This window comes from Cavia porcellus, unplaced genomic scaffold (genome assembly GCF_034190915.1).
Source record: "Cavia porcellus strain 051 isolate PalLab524CR breed Dunkin Hartley unplaced genomic scaffold, mCavPor4.1 scaffold_7, whole genome shotgun sequence".
Classification (NCBI taxonomy): Eukaryota; Metazoa; Chordata; class Mammalia; order Rodentia; family Caviidae; genus Cavia; species Cavia porcellus.
In genome coordinates this window covers 80,752,582-80,771,454 of record NW_026947490.1, presented here as the reverse complement: position 1 = coordinate 80,771,454, position 18,873 = coordinate 80,752,582, and the positions used below count along the sequence as shown (strand labels likewise).

Here is an 18,873-nt window from a genome sequence, read left to right as displayed (position 1 = left end):
GGAATAAGCATAGGAAAGGAAGAAGTTAAAATATTATTATTTGCAGATGACATGATACTTTATATATTAGACCCCAAAAATCCTACCAAAAGGCTACTTAGAGTTAATAAGGAAAATTAAGCAGCATAAGTGGATATAGAATCAACAATCACTAATCAATGGCATTGTTTTTTAAAGTTTTATTTTAAAGAGGGTAAAATTAAGCACAACAAAACAGACCATAAGAAAGCAATGTAGGAGACATAAATTTCAAAGCGAGACAACCAGAGATCTTCATTATCTATCATATTGTCTCTTGTTTTCTTCCAAATAGTTGTCCATATCTTCACATACAGTGAATTCATACAAAACAACATAGAATAAAACTGATTTAAACAGGATGATGAAGGCATTTTAGGTCTTCAAGACCAGACAATAGGGAAGTCAACAATGGCTGTCATAGTGTCTCTCATTCTCTTCAAAATAGCTGTCCATACTTTCACATATGTTGAAATTAAAAAAAGCAAAACAGACTAAAATCACTCTGAACAAAGAATAATAGTATGGCTGGATTTCACATCATGGCACTATGGAATCAGCACTGGGTACCTTAGTGTCTCTTTTTCTTCAAAGTGGTTGTTCATTTCATCGTGCATTATATAATCAGTTCTCATAAACTGTTTATAAGTTCTATACATGCATGAATCTCTATATGTATATCTATCCTTTTTTTTTTTTTGTCTTTTTCCTTTTATTGGTACCAGGGATCGAACCCACGACTGCCTGCTTGCAAGGCAGGCGCTTATGCCGCTGAGCTAAATCCCCAGCCCCTATCCTTCTTCTATTAGAGGGAAAAACAAAACAAAGCAAGACAAAACAAAGTTCCTAGAAAAACATGAAATGACATAATCATATAAAACCACAATACGAGGTGATCTACAATGGTTACTAGGATGTCTCTTATTATCTTCAATAGAATTGTCCATATCATCAAGCACAGTATAATTGAATATAGGAGTACATAACAATATTAATAAAAAACAAAACATTGGAGACATTATAAGACTTCAAAGGCAAGTAATAATCAAACCAGAGTGGATATCCTAGTGAATCTTGTCATCTTCTGCGTAGTTACCTATACTCTCAGATTTGATACTATCAATCATAACAGATTTGAATAAAATCAATCAATACAAAATAGCAATCTAACAAACCAAGTTCAAATAAGATCAGTCATAATAATACAGTGTAAATTATACAGGGTGATACAGATTAAGTTAATAGGAAATTAAGGATGATTACCATCTTGCCACAGTGTTATATGTGTACTCTTGTTTAGAGAAGTTCAATTTGTAATAGCTAAATCTTGGGAGCAACCCAAATGCCCCTCAACCACAGAATAAATAAATAAGATGTGATATTTTTATGTGTGGAGTATTACTCAGTTATAACTAAGGGTAAAATTGAGACCTTTATAGGTAAATGGATACAACTTGGGATCATACTCATAAGTGAAATAAATCAGACTCACATGTGTAAATATCATACCATCTCAGCAGTGTAAAAAATTGAAAGAGTAAATTAGATCCAAAATGTACACAAGATATTGTGAAAGTGAAAGGGGAAGGAAGCTACTGAAAAGGGAAAAACAACTGGGCAGAGGAAGGGATAAAACAAAGAAGGGAAAAGATTATATACATATATATATAATATATATATATAATATATTATATATATGATAAATAACCATCCTACTAATCACTCTTAGTTTGTGAAAAAGAACAGTTTGTGCTTTCATTGTTTGATTGTGTGATCATTTTTTCATGTTTATCTTCTAATCTGAATAACTACTTTGAAGATTACAATATGCAATATATTAACCAGTGTTAATCTTATTATTTTGTTTCGAAATTCTGTATTACTGTTTTTATTCTTTTTTATTTAAAAGAAAGAAACAAAATAGAAATACATCCTTTGTTCCTGGATAAGTAGAATCAATATCATCAAAATGCTATATGTCCAAACCTGACATATGGATTCAGTGCAATCCCAATCCAAATATCAACAGCACTGCTTACAGAACTTGAGAAAAGCAAAGTCAGATGGAATGGAAAGAGACTCAGAAGAGCAAAAGCAATTTTGGGAAACAGGAGCAAAAAGCAGGAAGCATCACAATACCTGACTTCAATTTACACTACAAGGTAACAGTGATGAAAAAAGTATGGTATTGGCACAAAAACAGATATGCAAATGAGGGGATTCAGAAACATACCCAGACACTTTCAGTTACCTGATCTTTGAAAATTGGCTGAAAATATTTTGAAATAAAGATAGCCTCTATAACAAATAGTACTGGGAAAACTGGCTTTCTATATGCACAAAGCTGAAGCACAAAAATGGTCAATAAATACATGAAAAAATGTTCAGCATTTCTGAGTGTTAGAGAAATGCAAATTAAAACAACACTGAGATTCCTTTGTACTCTAGAAAAAAATGACTATCATCAAGAAATCATGCTGGGCGTTGTGGCTCACATCTGTAATCTGAGCACTTGGGAGACTGAGAAAGGGGACTGCTTTGATTGAGCCCAGCCTGGGCTACACGGTGAGTTCAAGCCCAGCCTGAACTGCTGGTGAGACACTGTCTTGAAGGAAAGAAAAAAGGAAGGAAGGAAGAAAGAAAGAAAGAAAATCAAATGAAATCAAATAATTTGAAATCAAATTATGACAATTGCTGGTGAGGATATAGGGAAAAAGGAAACCTTCTACATCATTGGTGGGAATGTAAACTAGTATGATCACTAGTACGGAGATTCTCCAAAATCTAAAAATTAAATTCCATTTCCCCAGCTATTCCCCTCTGAGTATCTTCCCCAAAGAGTTAAAACATCATATTACAGGTGTACACCCATAACTAAGTTTATGGGAGCACAAATCAGAATAGCTAAATGTTGGAGGTGTGTCAACAAATGAATGAATAATGAAAGTGTAGTATTTATACACCATTGAGTAATGCCTTGCTATAAATAAGGATAAACTTTAGACATTTATAAGAAAATGAATGTACCTGCAAAATATGTTATAGGAAACAAATAAGATACATAAGCTTAGATACTATAGAGCGTCCCTCATTTGGCTAAGGTAAGGGGCAAACGAAGATCAAAATGAAGGATTGTTAGAAGGGAACAGGGAGATGAATCTTTTTCAAACAGGAAGGGTACCAAGAGACCAAGGACAAGGGGAGGGTGGGGGGACGAAGGGGAAGGAAAAAGATGTAAGATGTGCCATGTACTTGTACCAAATACCCACACTGAATGTAAATACTGTATGTCAGAAACGTGAACTAAAAAAAATAGTCAGTGAGGCAGGGGCATCTAGAGATGGACGGAGCAAAGTGGGTGGTGGGGAGGGGAAAGGAAATAATCACACTGCGTTATGTAGCTGTACCTGCAATACTTCCTAGGGTAAATGTGAACCCCATGTACTGCACAAATTTACTAATACAATAAAAGACTGATGTGACTTAAAATAAGATAGTGCATATACACGGAAGACACTGTGTGTTTGGCTATGATCTCATTTAGTTTTTTAAAATCACTATTGAAAGCTACTTACCTTTTCAGTTTCCTTATTTTCAAATATTAATGAGTGTAATATAGTTTTGAAATCCAAATATTTAATATCTTTCCATAGTTTCCAACTGTCCTACAAAAATTTCTAGTTTAAAATTTAAGGGGAGGGCTAGGGATGTAAGGGGAATAAACATGATCATGGGGCCATATGCACATGTACCAAGTCCCCAAGATGAATGCAGCTATTTATGTAATGCAAACATATACTAGTAAACAGTTTTAAAAGACTTGATCATGACATTCTGAAAAGGAACAAAAATGAAGATAAAAAACTTAATTAAAAAATTAAAATGAAAAAGATCCTGTCCCTAATCCTTCCTTTACATGTATGGGAAGCCAAAAAGAGGTTTTTCATAAGACAGTTCATACATGGCATGATGCCAAGCGAGTGTTTGGCAGGATGACTTTTGCAATGCCTCATTTGCATAAATGATAACTCATGAATTTTGGATACAAATAACCCCTCTCCCTTATTATCAGAGTGACTTCTATCCTTTTCCCCAGCTCGCTCTCACTGTCAAGCAGGCGTCTTTTTTGCTGTAAGTGGATGTACACTTTCACAGACCTTTCTGTTTGTGCCCAATTCATTGTTCAGGACACCCAATACCTGGAAAGAGGCCTGGTGGGCCTCCATCTCCCCCCCCTGGGGGGGCGGGGGGAGAAGAACCCCGCCAAGGTTCGGAAGAGCACTTATGGGAATTCTGAAATGTGTGAGTCTGTTTGCGCAGAGAGCACTCTTGAATTAGGCCGGGGCATTGGGTTACATGTACTTTGGCACTCTAATCCATACTAAGGACTATTCTTAGAACATCTCGGGTTAAGTTGTTGCTGTGTTTCCTGAAGGACACTATTGGAATTGTTATTTACTATATCTTACAGCATTAGAACTGTAAACACTGTGCTGCTTCCAAGAAGTAATACTTTTTTAAGACAAAAATGTTTGAGTTTTATTGGAATCTTACTCATGTACCATACTCTTCACCCATTTAAAGTATAAGGGGTGCAAGTCAATAGCTTTTAGTATAGTCACAGTTGTGCAAACTTTCAACACAATCAAGCCTAATCCATATATTTGTGCTACAGATTAAACCCAGGCCGCTGAACTGCACCCCGGGCCTTCTTTATTTTAAGACAGCGTCTCCCTATGTCACAACTCACTCATACTGGGCTTTGAATTTATGGTCTTCCTACCTCAGTCTCTCAGAGTGCTCCAATTCACAGCATGAACCACCATGCTCTGTTAAATTTATAACATTTCACTGCTCCCTGAAACTCACACATACTGAAGACTCAGTCCCCAGTGCCTGTGATGTTACTGGAAAGTGGTGGAACCAGTAAGAAGTGAAGTCTGGGGAAAGGAAGGTGGTCCCCGGGGATGAGCCTTAAAGGGGATACGAGAATACTGCTCCCCCTCCCCTCTTCTTCTCTATTAGCTTCTCAGGGACCATGAAGGACGCAGCCCCCTCTACCATGTGCTCCTACCATGATATACTGTGACCCAAGCCACAGGGCCAAGTACCATGGACTGGAGCCTCTGAAACTCAACATAAACCTTTCCTTCTTTTAAGTTACCTCAAGTATTTTGTCATAGTAGCAGAATGCTGACAAACAAATTTCCTTGTCCAGCATCCTCTGATGCTCATGTCTTTTCCCATCTCATTCCTAGACAACTAAGTTACCTTCCCTTTCTATGTATCTGCTGAATCCAAATATTTCATAGAAATAGAGTTTGTGAGAAACATATACTCATTTGTTACTTGGCTCGTTGACCTAGCATGTTTTCAAGAAGCACCCATTTCTAGTTATTTTTATTGTCAAATACAATTTCATTGTATCAGTAAACCATATGTAATTACTAGTCTATTGATGGATTTTTGGATGGTTTCCACCATTTGCTGCTGTGAACAACGCTGCTGTGAGCATCTGTGAGCACTGATGTTCATATATTTGTTTGAATATCTATTTTTAAAATTTTTTGAGCCAGGCATGGTAGCTCATGCCTGTAATCCCAACACTCAGGAGGCTGAAGCAGGAGGATCATTGTGAGTTCAAGACCAGCCTAGGCTACAAAGTGAGCTCAAAGCCAGCCTGAACTGTTTAGTGAGACCCTGTCTCAAAAAGACAAAAAAAAATTTTTTTTAAAAATGTATTTTAGAGAAAATAAAACTAAGCAAAATAAAACAGAATAAAACCAATCAAAACAAAATAGTATAAGTAACATAGGATTTCAAAACAAGATAATAGGAAATCAATAATGGTTACCATAATGCGTCTTGTTTTCAAAATAGCTGTCCATACCTTCAGACATAGTAAAATCAGGTGAAACAGAAATAGAATAATAAAAACAAAACAATGAATGTAATACAAGACTTCAAGGGAAGATACTCATAAATACAAAATTGCTACTGTAATATGTCTTGTTATCTTTGAAATAGCTGTCCATGTCATCAGATACAACAAAGTCAAGCAAGATAAAACAGAAGAAAACCCAACCAAACAAAACAATGAGAATGATACAGAGTTTCAAAACAAGCTAATAGGGAGTTAACAATGGTCACCACCTTCAGAAGGAGATTCCCACCACCCCCCTGCCCAGATGCTGCACTGTGTATTGGTATCTTCTGAATAGATGACAAGACTACTGGCTTTAGACCTGCAAAGTCAGCAAAACACTAAACACTACAAGCATTAAGTTGCATTTTACCTCAGTAGCTATCACCGCAGCCTGTGTTTCTCCTGAGCAGCCAGTCACTTACTGGAGCAGGGAATGTGGGCTCTTCTTGTCTCCTTGCCTCTGCTCTCCCCCAGTCAGCTTGCATATGGCACCGACTCACAGGAGGTCATAGCTTTTTGTTGGCTTCTTACTGTCCTCCTCTGCACTCTGTAAATCTGAATATCTGTTTTTAATTCTTTTTGGTATATAGTCATGAATGAAATGGCTGGGTCATGTGGTAATTCTGTATTTAACTTTTTGAGAGAACACCAAACTACATATATTCCACAGTGACCACATCATTTTAGGTTCGTATCATTATTGTGTGAGGATTCTAATTTGTCCACACCCTTACCAACATTTGCCATTTTCTTATAGTCATTTTATTTTATTTTATTTTTGTACCAGAGATTACACCCATGACTTTACTCTTGTAGCCATTTTAAATGGTATCTCATTATAGTTTTGATTTATGTTTTTCTGATGTTAAAAAATATTATCCTTTCATGTGCTTATTGATCATTTAGACATCTTCCTTAAAGAAATACCTATTCAGATCCTGTCCTTATATTTAAACTGGGTTCTTTGTCTTTTTATTACTGAGCTGTAACAGTTTTAAAATGTATACTTTAGATGCAAATCCCTTATCAAACACATGCGTTGCAACTATTCTCTTTCTGTAGATTGATTTTTCACTTTTTGTTTTCAGTACTAGGGTTTGCACCCCCTACCCCAAACTCAAATGTTTCTTTTAAGTTTTAGTATCTACTTTTCTTTTTCTTTTTCTTAGTACTTGTTTGCAGTATATAAAGATTGCATTCCTTGTAGGAAGTTGGTACATGTGTATAACACATTTAATTTTTCATCCTCTTCAGTTCTCTTTCTTCTGCTTTGATCCTCTTCTCATCTGGGAAAGACCTATCTCCCTACTTTATATTATGTTTTATTTTAGACTTTTAATCTATTTACATGTAGGGTTTCCTATATAAGGGAAACTATGTGATATTTAAACTTGTGTGTCTGATTTATTTCACTTAACGTTATGATCTCAAAATGCACCTATTTTCCTACAGATGACTTATCTTTCATTATGGCAGAGTAGTATCACACATTGTCTTTATCCATGAGTCTGCTGAGAGACATACAGGTCACTTCCAAGATTTACCTACTATGAATTGTGCTGCTGTAAACATGGGTATGCATACAGTACTCTAGTATGATGTCTTCAACACTTTTGGGAAGAAACCAAGAAAGGAAATAGCTAAATTGAATGTAATTTCTATTTTTAGCTTCTTGAGAAATATCTATACTGATTTCCATAGTGGCTGTACTAGTTTACATTCTCATCAACAATGTGGAAGAGTTCCTTTTCCCAACATCCTCTCCAGGCTTTGTTATTATTTGATTTCTTAATTATAGCCATTCTTTTTGAGGTAAGGTGGAATCTCAGTGTTGTTTTAATTTGCATTCTCTAATGGTCACCAGTGTTCAGCATTTCTTCATGTATTTAATGACCGTTTGTGCTTCTTCTTGTGTGAAGGGTCTATTTATTTCACTTGCCCATTTTTTATTGCATCCTTTATTTCTAATTGTTTTGAGTTCTTTGTAATTCTAGATAGTAGTGCTTCACTCATGAAATAGTTGGCAAAATTTTTTCCCATTCTATTTTTTCTCATTCTATAGTCTATCTCTTCACTCTGTTGTTTATTTGCTGTGCAGAAGTTTTAAAATTTGATAGGATCTCATTCATTAATTCTTGGTGCTATTTCTGGATGCACTCAGTGAATCCAGGACTTTTACAATGAGCTGTATCCCCAGCCTCCCCCCCCCCCCTTTGAGAGAGAGGGTCTCACTAGGTTGCTAAATTGCTTAGGCTGGGCACAAATTTTACAGTCTTCTACATGTCAACCTCCAGAATGCTAGGATTAAAGTTGTGTGCTGGCTGATGATGTCTTTTAAAGAACTAAATTTGTTATTATTAATTTACTATTATTTTGGTGCTGGGGGATCAAATTCAGGGCCTTACAGATGCTAAGCACATGTTCCACCTCTAAAGTATACCCTCAGGATGAAGTTTTTAATTTTGTTGAAGTTTAGTCTCTCTCTCTCTCTCTCTCTCTCTCTTTCTCTCTCTCCCTCTTTCTCTTCTTTCCATGCCTGGATGTGTGTGGTATGGTTCTTAGACTTGGCCACATTTGCACTGTAAAACTACAGTTTCTCAGGTGTCCAGAACTAAAAGAGCTGTATTTTTTCTTTTGTTGTTACCTTTAGGGAACTATTGTCTTTTTTAGGGTCACAAGGACATGTTTGTATGTTTTCCATTAGCAGTTCCAGCCCACGAAGATATCTTTGTCTTATTCTTCTTAGGGGAAAAGCATTCAGTGTTGCCCCATTAAATATGCTAGCTGTAGGATTCCTATAGGTGCTATTTATAAAAGGCTGAGGAATACCTTTATTTTTTGGCAGCGTGTGCAGGATGTTGGAGATTAAACCTAGGACTTTTTCATGGAGTTACATCATCAGCCTATTTATTTAGAGACAGGTTCTTGCTAAATCACAAATTTGTCCAGGCTGGACTTGAATTTGCCGTCTTTCTGCCTCTGCCTCCCAGAGAATTGGGATTACAGGTGTGTGTCGCCATAGTTGGTAAGAAAATTCCCTTCTATTCCTAGTTTGTGGAAACAATCTTTTATGAAAGGGTATCAGATTTTGTCAAATGCTTTTCCTTCATCTACTGAAATGGTTCCATGGGTTCTGACCTTTATTTTAGTAATGTGCTGTCTATATCAATTGAATTGAGGATATTAAGCCAATCATTCATTCCTGGGATAAATTCTACTTGATCATGATGTATAATTCTTTTTACATATTTCATGATTAAGCCAATCTTTTCATTTCTGGGATAAATTCTACTTGATCATGATGTATCATTCTTTTTATATATTTATTAATTCTTCTAGCCAGTTTTTTGATGGAGTTTTACATCTTATTTGTAAGAGATCTAAGTCTATAAGAGATCTAAGGTATAAAGGCTCATGCCCATTGTTTCTTCTCCTCAGGAGGCTGAGGCAGGTGGATTACTTTAGCATTTGAGGCCAACCTGGGCAACACAATGGGATTCTATCAAAGACAGGGAAAGAGGGAGAGGGAGAGGGGGAGGGAGAGAGAAAAAGAGAAAGAGGAAAGAGATATATACATCTTATTCATCTGTAGTTTCTTTGTGATGATTTGTCTGGTTTTGGAATCAGGGTAATACAGGCCTCAGGATAAGTTGGTAAATGTTCTGTTTTATATTTTTAAAAATTGTGAAGAATTGGTACTATCTGTTTTAAATTATATTAAATAAGTATAGTAAAATATATATAACATAAAATATCCATTTTAACCATTTTATAATATACATAGTTGTGTGATAAATCTCAAGAACTTCTCCTTTGAGAGGGGAAGATTGAACCCAGGACCTCATGGGCGCTGGGTGTGTGCTATTCCACTGAGCTACACCCTAGACCCTCTACTTGTTTTTTTTTTTTTTTCACCAGTACCAGGGATTGAACTCACGACTGCCTGCTTGCAAGACAGGTGCTTATGCCGCTGAGCTAAATCCCCAGCCCCCTCTACTTGGTTTTTTGAGACAGAGTCTCACAATATATTTTATGCTTGAACTTATGGCCTTGAACTTGTGATCCTCTTGCTTCAGAATTTTTAATTTTGCAAAATAAATACCTATTAAATAACTGCCCAGTACCTTCTCCTCAGCTCTTCACAACCTCTGTTGTTTTGTTTTTCTTGCTTTTTGAAACAGAGTCTTACATCGCTCACTGGCCTAAAATCGCTATGTAGCATAAGCTGACTGTGAGCTTACAATCTCCTGCTCTATCCTCCCTTTAACAGATTTATCTATTTATTTAATTATTGGTACCAGGGATCAAAATCATGACCTCATGCTTACCAGGCAGGCACTTATGCTGCTGAGCTAAACTCATGGCTTATCCTTCCATTAAAAACATGCAACACCTCACCCAGCTCTATTTTTTTATGATTCCAATATCTCTATATGCATCATATAAGTGAAATCATGCAGTCTTTTTCTTTATGTAACTAGCTTATTTCACATGAGCTCAAATGCTAACTTTCCTCAACAGTCTCACGTGTTACAGAATATATCAGAACTACTTTGTTTGTTTGGTTTTTGGTTTTTTTGAGATAAGGTCTCATCATATTACATAACTCAGGCTGCCCTTGAACTCACTATGTATCCCAAGGTGACCTTGAACTTATGGTGATCTTTCTAACTCAACCTCCTAAGTGCCAGAATCACAGGCATACACTGTCATGCCCAGCTGCCTTCATTTTAAAGCCTGAAAATGCTCTGCTATATGTATTTATCACATTTTGCTTATTCATTTATCCATCAACAGACACTTGGCTGATGTTATGGCTCTGGCTGTTTGTGGGTGTGTGTGTAAGTGTATGCGTGTGTGTGTGTGTGTGTGTGTGTGTGTGTGACAGTGTTAGGAGCTATGGAAACTGGAAATTGAACACATGTGCAGGACTGGGCCAGGGTACGGCCTAGCAGACTCAAGAACAAAGAGATGCCTCAAAGGGCACGATAAAGTCACAGCTGACGACACCTGGTTCCAACTCCAGTTAACTAAATAAAGACCTTAGCTGCAGGCATTTTACTCCTGTAGCGAAATACAACACGGAGATCTTCTCATAAGATAGTTCTCCTACATTAGACATAATTTGTTACTTGGCAAAGTCCTTGAATCACTCCCAAGTTCTGTTCAATTTCCTACATTTTCCATCCTAATCCCTTCCTTGAATACTAAATAAATATGGGCCACCCAGAGACATTCCTTGTTTTAGCCACCAGAGTCAAGAACTTTGCAGAGGGTTTTGATCCTTCTGAAGCCCTAACTTCATATCTCATTTATTTAATCCTTATGTACACTCATTTGGGAGATTGGGGATCTAGGCCAGGTCCCCAATAACTGGCACCTGAACAGGGACACAAATTCCTTGGAGTATGAATTTTAGCTGAACAAGTAAGTCTGCCTAGAATGGAAAGGGTAGAAATGGAGAAAGCCTTCACGAATGGAAACTTCACTGGGGATGCCTGGAGAAGAGAACGGGAAGCAAGGGTGAGTCTTCTGCTGTGAACAAGCCATTTTATCTGGGAGTAAAAATGGGGCAAATGTTCTCAGCTAAGGAGCTAAAGGTACTTACAGCTGCCTCAAGGCCTGCTTATATGCTCAGGGGCTTATGTGCCAAAGAAAGACCTAGCAGTTTTTTCTCAAGAATTCATGTATTATTCCAAAAATTACTAAATTTGAGCCGATTCCTGATGCAACAACTTATTTTAATGATGGCTCATCAAAAGGCAAGCATGCAATTTGGAGTAAAGATTATTAACAGGTAATACAGACTCCAGGACTTTCTGCAGAAAGATATGAGAATCACTACTATTTTATTTGTCATACAACCTATTTACAAACCTATTAATATAATCAGTGACTCAGCATACGCAGTTGACCTTACTAGTGGCTCAAGAGCACCACTCTACGGTCAACCTCTGTAATTTCTTAGGCTACAAAAGGTGATTCATAATTAGATAGCACCCTTTTATATTGGTCACTTAAGGTCTCATTCTAATTTGCCTGGATTTTTAACATATGGTAATCAACAAGCTGATTCACTAGTTGCTTTTATTGCACTGTTTAATGCAGCTAGACAATCTCATTCTTACCATCATCAGAATAGTAAGGCTCTAATCAAAGAATTTCAAGTAACCAGATCTCAAGCAAGACAAACTATTATGTCCTTTCCTACTTGTCAAAAAGTCCGTAGGCCTGTGCCACCAGAGTAAAATAACTCCAGAGGCTTCAAACATAATGATATTTGGCAAATGCATGTTACACATTTTTACTTATTTGGGAAACTACAATATAGTCATGTGTCTATTGACATGTATTCTCATTTAATTAATGCAGCTTGTCACACAGGAGAAAAAATTGGTCATGTTCAACATTGTTCATAGCATTTGCTTCTATGGGTTTTCTACATACCATAAAAACTGACAGTGGTCCTTCAGACATAAGAAAATGATTACAATCCTTTTTTTATGGCATATTAAACACATTACATTGACCCTGAATCAAGGCCAAGCTTTCTGACACTGTTGGTTTCAAGAAGGAGCCTAAATAGATGTCTTTCTATGGTCTGTTGACCATTTCAGAACTTGGGCAGTGAAATGGTCAATTCATTAGAAAGAAACAGCTTGACACAACCCCTCACCCCCACCTGGCTAGTGGCTGTGAGTGTGGCAGGATGCAGCAGCCTAGGACAGGAGCCACCAGTATTTACTGGGACCTGCTCCATGCCGGGACCAAAAGCCCTGAGAAATCAAGCAAACCCTCCCACCCTGGTGAACAGCTGTGAGCATGGCAGACTCTGGTGATCCAGGATGAAAGCCACTTGCATTTATTGGGACCCACACCATGCTGGGACCTGGAGTGCTGGGAAACTAAGCAAACCCTTCCCCAGCCCCAGTGAGTGGCTGTTACCATTGCAGGCTCTAGTGGCCCAGGACAGGAGCCTCCAGCATTTACTAGGACCTGTACCTTGCCAGGACCTGGAGCACTGAGAAACCAAGCAACCCCTGCCCGCTGGTGAGCACATGTGAACGTGGCAGGCTGCTGCAGCCCATGATGGGGGCCACCGGTGTTTACTGGGACATGTGCCATGCTGGGACCTGGAGCACCAGGAAACCAAGCAACCCCTCCCCCTGCCTGTTTTGTTTTGTTGAACTTCAATATATGTAAAAGTATGGACAGCTATTTTTGTTTTTTGGTTTTTTTTTTGTCTTTTTCATTTTTATCAGTCCCGGGGATCGAACTCACGACCGCCTGCTTGCAAGGCAGGTGCTTATGCCACTGAGCTAAATCCCCAGCCCCTGGACAGCTATTTTGACGAGAACAAGAGACTCTATGCAGTCATTAGTGGCTTCCCTATTGTCTGGTTTTGAAGACCTAAAACACCTTCCTCATTCTGTTTGGATCAGTTTTTTTTTTTTTTTTTTTGTCTTTTTCATTTTTATCGGTACCGGGAATCGAACTCACGACCGCCTGCTTGCAAGGCAGGTGCTTATGCCGCTGAGCTAAATCCCCAGCCCCTGGATCAGTTTTTATACTATGTTGTTTTGTATAAATTCTCTGTATGTGAAGACATGGACCAGTATTTGGAAGAAAACAAGAGACAATGTGATAGATAGTGAAGATCTCAGGCCATCTAGCTTTGAAATTTGCACCTCTTACATTGTTTTCTTATGTCCTGTTTTGTTGTGTTTACTTTTACTCCCTTTAAAATAAAAATTAAAAAAAGAAAAAAAAACACATTACTGGAATTCCTTATGACCCTCAAGGACAGGCAGTTGTAAAAAGATCACATCTACCCCTTAAAACTCAATAGAGTAAACAAAAGGGGAGAATACAGTTACTCCTACAAACACAGTTAGCTTTTGCTATTTTTACATTTAATTTTTAAAATCCAAACATCAAATTTACCCCTGCAGAGCTCAATTGGTCAACAACCAATGATGATGTCCAATCATGGACAGATGATCTGAACAGATTCAAACAGACTCAAGTGCTCTACAAAGTGCCCTAGAAAGACACCAACACAGAAAAGTGGGAAGGACCAGTACAACTAATAATGTGGGGTCAATGTTATGCTTGTGTCTTAACAGGTGATGGATCCACGAGGTGGCTGCCATCCAGGAATATACGACCCTGGCAGGAGACATGGATAATGCCTGAGGCAGTCCCCTATGATGGCTCCACTGATATGAGCCCTCTGAAGTTGAACCTATCTGACCAGACTTGCACTGGGAGACAATCCAGTCAGCAAAAAAAATCCACCTGTAGCTTCCCTGAGAGAAAAGAGAAAAGACAAATAATCCAGTAAAATGATATCCAGACAATGACTTGTGAGACTAGAAACATAGTCATCAAAAGGGAAATTCCATCAGCCCCTACAAATTTTTGGTTGACTTAATGACCTTCTACTGACAGTATCTTCTATTTAAAAAGAACCACAATTTAAATTTCAAAAACAAAAAGGGAAGCTCATCCTATAATAGGTAGTACATACTATTAACTTTTAAATTCCAATAAATATAATATCATGACAAAAAGACTATACAATCAGGTAAAGGTTACAAAGAGTTCTTTGTAACCAGACAATAAAAGCACCCAGCCCAGTTCTAATTTGGGGTAAAGAGAGGTGGTGATTTAGCTCAATGGTATGGAGCATCTGGGTAATACCCTGAGGGCATGGGGTGCTGAAAGTGAACAAGTGTTCCAGCCCCAAGAACACGGGGTGTAAGAAATGAGCCAGTTCAGCAAAAGGGTATGGTAAATAGCCCCCTGAGACTATTTACTATAGTTCTCTTGGACACCAACAAGCTGTGTGTTTGTTTCTATGTCTGTTTGAATCTGTATAGATCATCTGTCCATGTTTGTCCATTTATACTCTATAAATAGCTATTCTTTTTTTTTCTTTTCCTTCTTTTGCATTTATGGACCATTTGATCAAGGTTTATTTGGGTTACAAAATTACAAAGCATGCTTCTACCTGGTCCAAATGCCACCTGGGTTGCCAGCTGGCCCAATGATGTAAAGATTGGTTATGTAAATATAATATATATTTTTATTTATTATTGACTCGAGAGTCTCTCATTGTTAAAAATTAATGAGTTAAGTGTTATGACTGGTTTTGTGATAAATCATAAAACAATTTTTATGATGAATAAACAAAATCCATTAGGGTTGGGATTGTTGGACAGGACTCCAACTGATGAATAAGAAAGCAACTGCCTGGTAACATTTTTAACAAGTTCTTGTTTATTGACCAGAGGCCCCAATAATCTTTATAGCTTTTGGGAGGCACCCCAACTATAAAATATATAAAATAATACAATAATTTTTTATTTAAAGATACTCTGATACAAGGGTTTCATATGGCCATGACAAATGATTGTTGTTAACCTCATGGTATATTAATGTATTCATGCTTCTAGATATACCAGTTTTCCAAAATGTAAAACTGGGATTGTTCACGGTAACAAGTTTTTGTTTCATAGTCAGACCTCTAGTGGTACCAAAAACTTCTGAGATTCACATTCCACTAATGGTCAATAAGTTAGATAAAAGCTTCTTATGTATTAAAGAGGGATGATTGATTAAAAAGGGTATTTTAAGTCAAAATGGAAATTTGGATTGTTACAAAAATGTCATAATTGCCATGATACAAAAATATATATGATTTTGATTTCTGATTTCCTGGGTAAAATATGTGACTGTTAACACTCTATAGGTATTCAAATGTTAAAATATCTATGGGTAGTAGAAAATACATTTCACTTAATGTTCTAAGGTGTTTCATATTTAGCTAAAATAGTAACATTAAACTTATTCCCTCTAATATACTGTATTGTTATCAGTCTTTTCTTCTGGGTGTTCAACAACTGAGGTTTAGAGACCAAAAATTAGAGAGACACATGGGCTAAGAGGATAGCCAGTATTTTGGCCCCAGCCCTTCAAGGTCAGTGAAGACCCAGGACATAAAAGAACACCTGTTTGAATCATCTATAGATACTCAGTGAGTCCCTGGTCTTCTGATCAAGAAGATTATGAGACCACAGAGGAAAGTGATCTTTGATGTACAGTGTACAGAAGGAGAGTTGCCAGGAGAAAAATCTCCCAACATTTCAGGGAAAGCAACTTGGTCAAGCAATGGCAGTGACTCATCCTGTTGACACTGACTGTAGAGCCAAGAGGTGCTATGTAGGGTTCCAAAGCAATTCCTAGGGAGACCTAACTGACCTTGATAGAGAGCAAGAAACTGATTGTATTTATTACAGGTTTCATCTTAACTTGGTCTTAAACCTCCTACAGAAAAGTATGACTTCAATAAGTATAATACAATGCCATATTAAAATCTTAGCTGTAAGAGAAGCTCAAACCACTAACACCTTCTGACAATTGCTGGCTACACTGGTAACTGATTATTGTTATAGAATGAAGGATTTTACAAAGTTTAAATTGTTGGAGAAGCTGTCCTAACACAGCTTTTCCAGCTTCAACTGACCACCCAGTCCACGCAACAATTAAACTAAGGGCAGGAATATGTTGGGAGCCATTGAAATTGGAAATGTGATATGGTGGGGACATGGCTGAGATGAACAAAGAGATGCCTCAAGAACAAAAGAGATGCCTCAAAGGGCAAGATAAGGTCACAGCTGAGGACACCTGGCTCCAACTCCAATTAACTAAATAAAGACTGTAGCTGCAGGTGTTTTACTCCTGTAGTGAAATGCAACATGGAGATCTTCTCATAAGATAGTTCTCCTAAATTATCATTTGTTACTTTTCAAAGCCCTTGAACCACTCTCAAGGTCTGGCCAACTTCCTGCATTTTCCACTTTAACCCCTTCCTTGAATACTAAATAAATATGGGCCACCCAGAGACATTCCTTGTCTTAGCCACCAGAGTCAAGAACTCTGCAGAGAGAGTTTTGATCCTTCTGGAGCCCCAAAATCATATTACTTATCTCACTTATTTAATCCTTTATGTACACTCATTTGGGAGATTGGGGATCTAGGCCAGGTCCCCAATATGACAGATCTCATTATGTATCAGACAGGCTGATTTTGAATTCATTATGTAGTTCAGACTGGTCTTATCATATTTTGTTTTTGTCAGATTTCCAAGGTTGGTCTTTTTTTTTTTTTTTTTAGTTAGTATCTCACTATGTGGTTCAGGCTGGCCTCAAACTCACAGTGACCCTCCTGCTTCAACTTCTTGAATGCTGGGGCCACAGGTGTGCACCAGCCAAGCTGGTCTTGGACTTACAATCCTCCTGACTCAGTTTTCTAAATGCCAGAGAATGTGTGCATCTTATCTAATTTATCTAATATATTGGCATATGATTGTTTCTAATATGCCCTTATATGTTTTATTATTTGAGGTGAGTGTAATTACCACTCTTTTTTCCCCCTACTTTTAGTAATTCATATTTTCTTTTTTTACCCCATTGGTCAGTTTTGCTAAAGTTTTGTCAACTTTATTGATATTTTAAAGAGTTAACTTTTTAACAAGACTTGATGGTACATGCCAGTAATCCCTAACCCAAGGCTCTTCTGAGACTCAAGACAAGTTTTAGCTGTGAACTTCTGTAAAAATAAAAAAGCAATAAAAAGACAAGCCATATAATCCCAAGGCATAATGGCACAGGGTAAATATTCCCATTCCAAAAAAGAGAAATAGGGGATAGAAAAACACCAAAGCCAGACCAAACCCAGCAGGGCAAATGTCAAGTCCAGTAATGTCATGTCTTGCATCTGGGACATATAGTGGGGAATTGGGCAGCCCCACCCCTTAAATCATGCTGTTTGCTGAGATAGGAGGATCGCTGTGAGTTTCAGACCAGCCTGGGCCACAGAAGCAAGTTCAAGGTCAGCCTGTACTACATAGTGAGAACTTGTCTCAAAACAAAAACAAAAGCAAAAGCAAAAACAAACAAGACAAAGCAAACCAAAAACCCATATGTAATGCCCATATCGCTATTATTATAGGTAGCTAAGTTAGGTAGAAGCATCATAGGAAGTCAGACGGGGCTGGGCCCTCATGAGAGTCAGTGCAAAAGATAAGAACACAGCAAAACCATGACTGGAGGTGCATCTGAAGGACATTAGTCACAAGGACCAGGTTTACATACTTCCCTAAGAAATAAACAAACTGGTAGCTTAGATTATTAGTACCACTCTTTCAACATTTCTCATGTAAATAAATCATTATCTCATTAGGAATGGGCCACCCTCTCCCACCAAGACTAAGACTACTAAAAATAAAAAGACCAAGACTCAGAGTAAAACTAAGACTAAGACTAAAACTGCACAGTTTTGGCAAGATTAACAACCTCATCCATCTGCCCTTGCTACTGTTGGATCAATATTGCCTAAGCAATTACACTTATAAACATATTGGGTGATCATAACTTTGACTCAAATTGTATCAACCTCTTGATTTTGCTCTATAACACTTTCTTTGGGGAGTGCACTTGTTGGCAACCCATTTGGGACCCCTCCCACCTCCCCAGAGCCATTCCTAATCCCCAATAAATTTTCCTATTTTTAACCTCTGTTGCTCCTTAGAATTCATTCTTTCACTCCGGGGAACACGAACTCGGTGTATTATGCATCTAGCAGGTTGGGAGTTATATTTATTTCTCTTATTTCATTTGGAGATCGTATCATTCTTGAAGACCTCAGCGAGATAATTGGAAGCAGATAAATGTTTGCTTTTGTTTTATGGATTCTGAATTGTGACTTGTTCAGGTAAATGGAATTTTTATGCTTCAAATTTCTATTTATGTCTTTGCCCATTGCTAAGAATTGCTCATACTTTGTCTCTTGTATAATTTTCTTAAAATAATAATAAATTTAAGTTGAGAACATGGAAAGGTTATAAGATGGTGATATTTCTTTGA

At 37.5% G+C, this 18,873-nt stretch overlaps 1 long non-coding RNA gene and 1 other non-coding gene across 4 annotated transcripts in view; one reads left to right on the top strand and one right to left on the bottom strand.

The window, feature by feature from the left end:
* LOC134477041 (uncharacterized) overlaps positions 1–18,873 on the bottom strand; it is a 58,205-nt gene that overhangs the window by 15,658 nt on the left and 23,674 nt on the right. The window lies entirely within an intron of this gene.
* LOC111755831 (small nucleolar RNA SNORA2/SNORA34 family) lies at positions 12,470–12,604 on the top strand. Its single transcript, XR_002790385.1, has one exon. It is a non-coding gene; the product is annotated as a small nucleolar RNA SNORA2/SNORA34 family (small nucleolar RNA).